General features: G+C 38.4%; 1 long non-coding RNA gene across 1 annotated transcript in view; it reads right to left on the bottom strand.

The window, feature by feature from the left end:
• LOC139178593 (uncharacterized) overlaps positions 1 to 12,176 on the bottom strand; it is a 309,917-nt gene that overhangs the window by 220,669 nt on the left and 77,072 nt on the right. The window lies entirely within an intron of this gene.

The following is a 12,176-nucleotide window of genomic DNA, read 5'->3' as shown; positions in this document are numbered from 1 at the left end:
TGGTAGTATTTATCCTGATATCTTCAACAGATCTCTACCCTAAAGCAGGTTCCTGTTTTGGTTACAAGTGGTTAGTAGGACAATTAGGCCTATAACTTCTCTTGTTGTTAGCTACTACTATTCATCAGTGAATATGTGAATAAGGAAGGAAAATTTAGGGGAGCTATGGAGCAAGAGAAACTGAACGGGGAGAAGACAAGAGCACAAAAATACAGAGAGAAAAAGTTCTGATTATTGAAAATAAGCCTTTATCTTTCATTTAGTGGGGCCAATTGAATATGGATGCTCTAGGCTAAGAATACGTTCTAGGAGGCATGCCAGGTATTGGCTTAGAATAATCATTATCCCCACTACCACATGAAAAAACATAATGTTTAGCGGAGACTAGATAAAGAAAACTGCTATTCTCTTAGGCAGCGAGAAGAAAAGAAATGGAGGTTGGATAACCAACTGATAATAGCTTCTACATTGATTTTGCAATTTATTTTTGCATGATGATAGGGAAAAGGCAAGGATACATACAAACAATTACAAATTAAGACATGATAAAATAAGTGGACAACCTCATAAGTCAGTCAGAGTTGACATTAGAGTTGAATCATGCCTTCCATTCCTGAAATAAACCCTTACAATTCTGGGTGGTATTATCATTACTTTCAGAAATCCTCACTTTGTGAATGCTAGTTTGTAAAGACTCTTGAGTTCATCTGGAATCATATTTCACTTTGGTTTTCTTTTTGCATGCACTCACAATCTACGCTAATGTTTTAAACTTAATTGAAGATTTTTCTGTGATTTATAGTCATTTTTTCACAAAAAGACAAAGGTTTAAATTACTGCAGAGAAATTACCATATATTCAGTGAATAATGTGCATTGAGATGATGACTTGTACTCAGCACACCAGCTTGTCTGTGTGCTCAGTTTGAATATTTTACCTCAGCAAAAACAAATCAAACCATGTCATAGATATCAGATCATTTTCACATAGTTGAAATCACTTATATTAAGTCCATAACGTCAAGGGTATTCAATACAAATGTAACATATTAATAAATTTTGTTAAAGGTGTATAAACCAATTATTAAGGAAACTTAAAAATCCCTCCCCAGCAAAGCATCACTAGAAATACTGGAATGATTACTGTAAATCAAATACTCACGGCAGATTTAGAAACTCCCTTTGCAACTTCTATGGTAATAATTTGATGTGGATGACTAAAAAAAGTCCACAGCTCTGTAAATATCTTTGTTAAGAAAAGGAAGCAATTCTTGATCTAAAGAATGGATTTTGAAAAGGGAAATGGGAACACATTCAACTGCCTTTGTTTGAAAAAAAAAAAACACACCTAACTGTGCTTCTGAAGGATTGTTTGAAAGTAAAAACATGCTATCAAGAAAACAGGGAAACTATTTTCAGAAGAAGAAAACAAGCAAATCAACTTACATAACAATCAGTTTGCAATGTACAGAGCAAGCGCGCAGTCACATAGAAAGCACCAACTCTGGTGGAGAAGGAAAGGAGTATCACTCATGACAGGTCTCTCACATCTTTCCACGGTGCTGAAGGCCACTGACTGAAACAAGTCTTGAGCGAGACTCACAGTTTAAAACTATGGTTCTTCTCATGGCAGTGTAACGAACTTCATGCAATGATCATGCTGGATGCTTAACATGCCCAATTTAGCAGTTACACTGTTAGTTCTAGGAGAGCCCAGATTAACTTAGACAGTAAACTAATCACCAAAGGAGGATTACTTAGTTTGTGGACTCCATCAAGTGGCCTGTATAACTTTGAAGTAATGAAGTAACATAATTAATCAAGTGATTCAGCTGGCTGTGTATAAAGACACACAGATGTCTCAGACTTCACAGTAATTTGGAAGTGAGATTATAATAAAAATATGTTCAGCTGTTTGCCCAGAAAATTTAGAGATGAAAGTTACTAAAGCACTGTTGGCTATAAATACATGGGATATGATTTCAACCTCCCTCATGAAAAACATCTCTCTATACTATCTGAAAGTCCTTATATTTCACTTGTCTCACTAATGCACAGTCAAAATATAAGGATATTTAGAAATATTCACATCTTGAAAAACAAAAAAGCTGGAAGGAATCAAGTTAACTAACAAGAACTTTACCCATAACACCTATTTGACAGCATATCTTCCTTGAGAGAATGATAGTTTTGACAGGGATAAAGAGCATGTGAGCATTCGAGGTGCAAAAGGATTGAGTGGGTCAATACAGTATAGTTCTAGGATCTACAGACTGGAGAGGGAGATATCAGATGGATTTCCAGGGTCAGTTCTGTATCTGTCACTTACAAAGCTAGGAGGCACAAAATGGGAACTCTCAAAGCTAATCTCTTTAAAAAAATCACTGCTTCCTTCTCTACTAACTGTTCATACCTATGGCTTTATGTGTCCAAGTGTCATCAAAATTTTATTGAGTACCTACTATGTGCCAGATATCATAAAGTTATTTTTATAAAGATTATCTTATTTAATCCTAAAAACAATGGTCAGCATGTAATCCACACTTTACAGATATGAAAGCTCAGTAATTTATCTAATACCACTTAATGTGAAGTGACAAATAGGATGTGAAAGCAGATATTGTGCCTTCAGGGACAATGTCCTTAATAAGTGTTATGTTTTCTCTGGATTGCTAGTTCCTACCTATTTAGTCTGACCTTCTTCCTATGTAGCTATTTTCTATTTGGATGCCTCCATTATTCTAGAAATTCCTTTTTGTTTTCTGACCATAATATTTTCTGGCTAAAAACTTTCTTTTGTTCTGGCAAAGTGCTGGTAATCTGCTTTTTCAACCTGTCTCCAGAGACACTGCTTACTTTGGTACACAGCAACAACTAAGCCTCCAAGATCTTAACCGGAAAGAGAATGCACATAAAGACAGAAAGATAGAAAGACAGGGGAGGCTGATGAGGCCAAAATCAGTCTTCTCTTCCTTAAAAATTTTAAACCTAACATTAACCCATACAGAAGATTCTCCTAAAGTTGATGCTATACCATGACCTTCAGATAAATTACTTCACTTCTCTGACACTATCAGTTAACAAATGATACTTGATGATACTTTGGACAAAATGAACACGTTCTCTGCTCTCACGGGACCTACAGTCTACAAAACTGGATAATAATCAAACTTTTGCAGGGCTGTTGTGATGATTAATAAGGGCCCTGTGCTTGTAAGGAGTAGACATTTGTTAAAATTTAGTTTGCTTCCTCTGGGGAGAAATCAAATATTATCTATTCAAATTTAGTTAAACTAAATCTTGCTTCTATGTTGGTATTACAAGTACTTGAGTTATGAAACCAATGCAACTATTGATTACTTTCCTGTGCTTATAAGCCCAAGCCTAAGTACCAAAGAGGCTGCAGATAAACAGACTGAGGGACAAGACTGAACTGCTTCTCCGTGTTTTTCCTGTACAGAGACTGCTGGTCTCTGCGGTTCTTATTGCCCATGGGGTTAAGAGCAAGTCTTTTACAAGAAGATCAAGGGACTTCCTCAGCAGTCCAGTGGTTAAGACTCCATGCTTCCAACGCAGGGGGTGCAGGTTTGATTCCTGGTCAGGGAACTAGGACACCATGTGCCATGGAGCATGAGTCAGTTTGTTTTTTAAAAACTGAAAAAAAGTGGCCACAGCTGTGGTATCATGGTGTTTCCAACTACATGGAGAAAGACAATGCTAATGGTAGTCTTAAGGTCTGTCTCTGCATGGAATGACGTGAAGAAAGTCCCATACCACCATTCTAAAGCTTATAATTGTATGAGTCAGTCCAGTGATCTTGGATGAAGGAAATATCTTCTGAGAGTGAAGTATGTACTGGCACAAAGGGTGTCATCTCAATTCTCTAAGAGACAGGATTTATCCCATACAAACTTGCTCCTAACACTGCTGGTCAACACAGCTCTGCTTCAAGATATCAAGGTTCTTCCTCATACCCTTTCTTCTGAATGAGGTTGGCAAGTACATCTCTACTTGGGCATGGAAGTAAATGGGTCCTATTCACATGCATGGCGACAAGGATGGTAACCCCTCTCCTCACACCACAAGGGTTCCAGGTAGAAACAAGAGTAACAAAGACACTATGCAAATTGACACTTACACTTACGCCTAAGGAAGTTTATTGATACGTACAACCAAATTATAGGACAGTGAATCTACCTACAAGGATGGCTGGCTTCAAAGGTATGTTCAGGACTCTCCTTTTCTGTGAGTATGTTTGTGTGTAAAGATAGACAAACACATATGTATATATATAGACAAAGTGTATACATATAGACAAATACTCAAATCCTAAATACGTAATGAGTTTTAATAAATGTATGCAACTGTCTACTCATCATAGCAATCCAAGAGTTGAAATTTCTATCACACCCAAGGTTCTCTGCTACCCCATTCTTATAGACAAATCCTTTCTAAATTGTGTTGACCTAACAGCACAAATATCAAGAAAAGTTTAAGCTAAGTTCAGAAACCCCCTAAAGAATGTCTTTTTAGAGTCCAAACATTTCAACTACTTTTCTAGTGTTTAATTAACCAACACTAATTGCTTTATTAATATATTTAACCCAACTGCACATATGCCTTATAATCACATTAAACTGTTACTGGTTTTAAGTGTTTACAAGTGAGGTAATAAAAGGCTAATAAAAGTGGCATTTTGGTATTTAAAGCATTTGATATTTTAGAACTATTTTAACATTATCTACGGCTTACATTTTCTAAGCCTTCTCTAGGTACTCTGCTGAAGATTAATTGTCTATCAGGTTTATGTAAATAGGAGAACTAAGATTCCTGTGCATATTCATTCGTGAATTAAAAACAATGCTTTCTACCAGTTAGCTCTATAAAAGGGAAACAGACCTTGACCAGACATAATGAGGCATTTGTGTTCGTCATAACTGTAATTTATTATGACTGTTTGAAGAGCCATCAGTTCTTGTTTACTCTGTTAAGTGACAATAAGTGAGGCTAAAATAAATTCAGATCAACACTCCTGGGTCACCTTAGTGAATTTACGGAGCACACCCTCACAGTATTTGAAACAACCGTCATTTTGGTCCTGTTGTGTGGTAGCACAAACTACTACCGTTTTGTCATCTTGTGTATCCAGTAATGCTCAAGGCGATCCATGGGCAAGACTGACCGCAGAGTCAAACAGGAATTTCTCTCTTTTGAGATCCTTCAGGAGAAGTCAACTCTGTGGAGCATGCAAATCCTAGATTATAATTATGTGTAAATAGATATTTAAATATTTTTTCCTAAAGCTAGTAATAAATGGAAAAATCATTAATAGTGTAGGCTTTTTTTCATATAGCATAATTCACAGTTTATCCAGAGGGTGAACTTTAGAAAACTATAATCCTGCAAAATAATAGAAAAATAAACTGGAAATTCCTTGATGTTAAAGGGTTTTCTGAAGGATGTCACCTCTGCCCTAATAGTTTATATAACACATAGATTCACAGGAGACCGGGCTCATGGGATTTTACCTCCTTGCCCTTCAAACTGAACGTTTCTGTTTTTACCTGATGAATTAATTATCTGAGGTTCTGTTGAGAGAGAGAGAAAGCAGGTTGCTGGCTTTGACTGTATATCACAAAGCCATTGTACCAAATCCAATTTGTTCTTTAAGAGAAGCTCCAAAACTCTAGTCATATGAAGGTATTATAAGCTTGCTTGACTGTTTTTTTTAAGCCACATGGATCAGAAGTAGCGAATCCAAGAGGAGGCAGTGGAAGTCTAAGAATAAGTACAATCACTGATACAAAGCAACAACCAGCAATCACTGAAAAGGTCCAGTATGGGCAGAAGGAGAGACATACTGAATAACAGAATAAAACTCAGAATACAGAAATAAACCCATATATCTTTGACCAATTGATTTTTGACAAGGGTGCCAAGTCCATTCGACAAACGATGCTGGAACAAATGGATTTTAACACGCAAAAGAATGAAGTTTGACTCCCTGATCCATACTGTATACAAAACTTTAGTGAAACTATAACAATGACCTAAATATAAGAGTTGAAACCTTAGAGCTGTTAGAAAAAAATGTTAAATGTTTATAACCTTCAATTTCGCAGTGACAACAAAATAATTAGAAGTAAAAAAAGATAAATTAAAACTCATCAAAATTAACAAAATTTTATGCATCAAAGGACATTATCAACAACATAAAAGGATAATCAATAGATTGGGAGAAAATATTTGCAAATCATGTATCTGATAAGGGTTTAATATACAGGATATGAACAAGAAAAAGACAACCCATTCAAAAATAGGCAAAAAACTTAAATAGACATTTCTCCAAAGAACATACACAAAAGACCAAGAACCACTTGAAAAAAATATTCAATTAGTCATTCAGTTAACTGCTGGCTCAGACAGTAAAAGTGTCTGCCTACAACTTGGGAGACCCGGGTTTGATCGCTGGGTCGGGAAGATCCCCTGGAGAAGGAAAATGGCAAGCCACTCCAGTACTCTTGCCTTGAAAATCCCATGGACGGAAGAGCCTTGTAGGCTATACTCCATGGGGTCACAAAGAGTCGGACATGACTGAGCGACTTCATTTTCACTTTCTTTCAGTTCAGTCACTCAGTCATTTCTGACTCTTTGCGACCTCATGAACCACAGCATGCCAGGCCTCCCTGTCCATCACCAATTCCCGGAGTCCACCCAAACCCATGTCCATCGAGTCGGTGATGCCATCCAATCATCTCATCCTCTGTCATCCTCTTCTCCTCCTGCCCTCAATCTTTCCCACCATCAGGGTCTTTTCCAATAACTCAGTTCTTTACATCACGTGGCCAAAGAAGTGGAGTTTCAGCTTCAACATCAGTCCCTCCAATGACCACCCAAGTCTGATCTTTAGGATGGACTGGTGGGATCTCCTTGCAGTCCAAGGGACTCTCAAGAGTCTTCTCCAACACCACAGTTCAAAAGCATCAATTCTTCAGCACTCAGCTTTCTTTATAGTTCAACTCTCACATCCATACATGACTACTGGAAAAACCATAGCCTTGACTAGACGGACCTTTGTTGGCAAAGTAATGTCTTTGTTTTTGAACACACTGTCTAGGGTGGTCATAACTTTCCTTCCAAGGAGTAGGCATCTTTTAATTCATGGCTGAAATCACCATCTGCAGTGATTTTGGAGCCCCCTGAAATAAAGTCAGCCACTGTTTCCCCATCCCTTTGCCATGAAGTGATGGGACCAGATGCCATGATCTTAGTTTTCTGAATGTTGAGCTTTAAGCCAACTTTTTCACTCTCCTTTTTCACCTTCATCAAGAGGCTCTTTAGTTCTTCTTCGTTTTCTGCGATAAGGGTGGTATCACCTGCATATCTGAGGTTATTGATATTTCTCCTGGCAATCTTGATTCCAGCTTGTGCTTCATCCAGCCCATTGCTGCTGCTGCTAAGTCGATGCAGTCGTGTTCAACTCTGTGCGACCCCATGGATGGCAGCCCACCAGGCTCCCCTGTCCCTGGGATTCTCCAGGCAAGAACACTGGAGTGGGTTGCCATTTCCTTCTCCAGTGCATGAAAGTGAAAAGTGAAAGTGAAGTCACTCAGTCGTGTCCGACTCTTAGTGACCCCATAGACTGCAGCCAGACAGAAAAGGACAAATTCTGTATGAATCCATTTATATGAAATGTCCAGAAAGTTTGCAGAGACAGGAAGTAGGGACTACCAGGTCTAGGGATTATGGTGATGGGAGTTTTATTGCTTAATAGATACAGAGTTATTATTTAGAGTGATGAAAAAGATTTAGACATAGTGATAATGGTTTCAGAATACTCTGAATATAATTAATGCCACTAATATAATACACTTATAAAATTTTAAAATAGTAAGTTTTATATTTTACATGTTTTACAACAACAATAACAAAATTGATAGCTGAAAGACTGGAAAGAAGGGATACGTTAAAAAAAATAAGTAGTGATATTTACACATGAGTCAGAAAATATTAACAATTGGTAAAGCCCAGCCAAGCAGCAATCAATCAGCATTGATGCCAACTGCAGACATGGGTCCAGAGGTACTGTGAGTTCAGTTTAAGTACCACCTTGAATCCAGCAAAAACTACTAAAGCTCATCTCTGAAAAAGCAGAGAGGAAGAAAAACTCTTTGCATTCCTATTCATTATGGTGTGATGGTATCAAAGCAAAGTTTGTTTGAACAAAAGAGCTGTACATATTTAAGGCCCTCATTTTATGGATGAGAACAGTCAGAACTGCAAAGACTTGCCAAAGCTCCCCTGCATGGTGAACAGAACCTGCACCACAGTCCTGCTCACATCTATCTTTGATCTTTTCATAATACACATAGTAAAAGGGGGTGCAAGAAATCCAGTCTACTATATGAAAGTGAAACAAATGCTATGAAAAGGAAGTATTAATTGCTGTGATTGTGATGAGGATCTGTGAAACATTTATGATTTTCTTTCTTCTCATCCAGGTTGGTCAACAAGCTACTCAGTTTACAATGTCTCTGGTCCCAATTCTTCTTATACTTTCTTAACTGGACTGAGACTGTAGAGTGGTTCAGAAAGCAGAGACCAGAGTTTCCCGTCAGCTCAGCCATGTACGAATAGTATGAACTATGATTATGAACTAATCTTGCTATTATAAAGTTTATCTTGCAAAACTTCAGTTTCTTCATCTTAAAATGGGTGTAAGTTCAGTTCAGTCGCTCAGTCATGTCCGACTCTTTGTGACCCCATGAATTACAGCACGCCAGGCCTCCCTGTCCATCACCAACTCCTGGAGTTCACCCAAACTCATGTCCATTGAGTCGGTGATGCCATCCAGCCATCTCATCCTCTGTCATCCCCTTCTCCTCCTGCCCACAATCCCTCCCAGCATCAGGGTCTTTTCCAATGAGTCAACTCGTTGCACGAGGTGGCCAAAGTACTGGAGTTTCAGCTTTAGCATCAGTCCTTCCAAAGAAATCCCAGCACTGATCTCCTTTAGGATGGACTGGTTGGATCTCCTTGCAGTCCAAGGGATTCTCAACCACAGTTCAAAAGCATCAATTCTTCAGCACTCAGCTTTCTTCACAGTCCAACTTTCACATCCATACATGACTACTGGAAAAACCATAGCCTTGACTAGACGGACCTTTGTTGGCAAAGTAATGTCTTTGTTTTTGAACACGCTGTCTAGGGTGGTCATAACTTTCCTTCCAAGGAGTAGGCATCTTTTAATTCATGGCTGCAATCACCATCTGCAGTGATTTTGGAGCCCCCTAAAATAAAGTCAGCCACTGTTTCCCCATCCCTTTGCCATGAAGTGATGGGACCAGATGCCATGATCTTCGTTTTCTGAATGTTGAGCTTTAAGCCAACTTTTTCCCTCTCCTCTTTCACTTTCATCAAGAGGCTTTTTAGTTCTTCTTCACTTTCTGCCATAAGGGTGGTGTCATCTGCATATTTGAGGTTATTGATATCTCTCCCAGCAATCTTGATTCCAGCTTGTGTTTCTTCCAGCTCAGCACTTCTCATGATGTACTCTGCATATAAGTTAAGTAAGCAGGGTGACTATATACAGCCTTGATGTACTCCTTTTCCTATTTGGAACCAGTCTGTTGTTCCATGTCCAGTTCTAACTGTTGCTTCTTGACCTGCATACAGGTTTCTCAAGAGGCAGGTCAGGTGATCTGGTATTTCCATTTCTTTCAGAATTTTCCACAGTTAGTTGTGATCCACACAGTCAAAGGCTTTGGCATAGTCAATAAAGCAGAAATAGATGTTTTTCTGGAACTCTCTTGCTTTTTCAATGATCCAGCAGATGTTGGCAATTTGATCTCTGGTTCCTCTGCCTTTTCTAAAACCAGCTTGAACATCTGGAAGCTCACCATTCACATATTGCTGAAGTGTCGCTTGGAAAATTTTGAAGAAGTATCTTTATATGACCTGTGGCATTGCTGTGATAGTGGGACAAGATAGCACCTTTAAAATCCTGATGTCTCACATGTTATAAGCACTCAGTCACAAGTAGCTACATTAATTACTCTTCCCATGAATGCTGCCACTAGCACCAACTCAGATTTGTCATCCTTATACCTATAGGGAAGACTTTTTCTGCCTCTATTGCATTCAATAGCGGTTACAAAACCTCATTTGCAAGCTGACTGTTCTGATCTTGGTCCAGGCATTACCAAGTGTATTCAGTTCAGTTCAGTCGCGTCCGACTCTTTGCGACCCCATGAACCGCAGCACGCCAGGCCTCCCTGTCCATCACCAACAGTGTATTAGCTCTCTCCTAACCCCTAGCCCCAGCTCCCCAACCCAGCACACTTTCCTTGACTTTCAGGAGAGCATAGCACTAACACACACCTGACGGGGATGTTGAGGGACCTGCATGTACCTAATGGTAAACTGTTTTTTTCCCTCTTCTGTGTGAAAATTACAAAAGAGAATGAAACTACCCAAGACCAAATTTCAGTGACTAAAATGGAAAATGCAATTTGCGTACTTTTCATGCTATTCTGCATCAATCATTAGCCCAGTTAGTCTTATACCAGATTAGGATTAATGAGAAACATGAACTTTCCATTTCTCAGGTTTCTTGGGGAGACATTTTCTGGATGGCCCAGAAACATCGCAATTAAGAGGGAAAAGTTACTCATGGAAGTAATCAGAGCTCATTCTTTGCCACTGTCCCTGTCCAGCCTTGACCTTTAAAAGACAAACATTTGGGGTTGTTCTACCAAATACCTGACCATAACTAAGCCATACAGGAACGCACATCACCTCCAAAATCTAGGCTTAAACACACAAACAATGAAAGCTCCGATTCTACATCAGAGCACTGGATATGCTACATCACTAGGAGCAACATGATTAAAATCAGTATGAATCTTTCAAAATGAATTTTTTAAAAAAATCTAACACAAAAGTACACTTATGAAAATATACTTGAGATTTATTTTCTGTATCTTTCAGAAATCAACAATTTTTTTTTTACTTTACTACTTCCAAACTGTCCTCTGTTACTTATTCAACAGAATTTCTCCTGACAAGTAACTTTTGATACTTTGTTGAAATGAACATCAGGGTATAAAAACTTTAAGAATCACTTTATGTTCTAACCTAAAAGATAAATTTTTAAAAGAATCTAATAACCTTATAAAATGATTCTTTACTTCACTGAAAAAGAAAATTTACCTTTATCAGGGGAAATAGATAATGTAATGGCTCATGTAATGAAAAATTTTATGGCTCTGTCTTCAGGTACAGTTTGATCCAGGAGTCAACAGACAGTCTCAAGACCTACCAGGCCTATACTGCAGTTATTCAGCAACTCCAGAGGAATAGGTGTAACAGCTCAAGCCACAGTTAGCCATTATTGCAGAACTGCTCTCATTAGAGTAGCCAAGAAAATGGACTACGCCAGGCAGTCACTTTTGGGTCATATTCTCACCCTTGAGAGTTGGGGGATCAACCTCACCCAAAATATGAGGACAGAAAGTGGAAGAAGTCTTCAGAAAACTCAGGCTACTGCTTCCAGAAGACCAAATTCTAAGCAGGCAGAATCAACTGAAACTCTTAGGCCAAATTAATTGTTTCTCAACATGGAAAACTACTCAGAGCTCTCATTTCTCTTTCTCCCAGTGACTAAGAGCCCAGGGTAACACAGCTCTCTGTGCTGGTGCCTCCCCATCTGTGAGTTCAGAATATTCAGTTACCTGGCTTGCAGGCACACTGTTTACACTCAATGCTTATGAACTGCTCAGGGCCCGAAACACTATATAAATGCAAAGCGTCAATATAAATCGTGCTAAAACAGGTATTCCTCAGTTAACAGGAGGAACAGCATGTCCACAAAGATACATCAAATGCTATAAAAGAAATGCTAATTTCTTTTGCTTCCTCACCACATAATTTAAAAATTGCTTTACCTACAACCATTATTTTAGAGGTTATATTTTCTCTCACAATGTCTGCACGTCAATCACTTGACTTTCTAAAGGTTATCATAACATGACTTTTTTTTAAACCAAGACACTTCTAGAGGATGACAGAACAGTTTGTTAGAATTCCAACACAGTGACAAAATCCTCTTTGCCCTCACTCTCACTCTTGAGAAAAATTGATTTTTCAAGTGCCTCTGATAAAAGATTTCAGCCATTT

This window comes from Bos indicus, chromosome 22 (genome assembly GCF_029378745.1).
Source record: "Bos indicus isolate NIAB-ARS_2022 breed Sahiwal x Tharparkar chromosome 22, NIAB-ARS_B.indTharparkar_mat_pri_1.0, whole genome shotgun sequence".
Taxonomy (NCBI): domain Eukaryota; kingdom Metazoa; phylum Chordata; class Mammalia; order Artiodactyla; family Bovidae; genus Bos; species Bos indicus.
The sequence above is the reverse complement of the archived record's forward strand: the minus strand, read 5'-3'. Positions and strand labels throughout refer to the sequence as shown.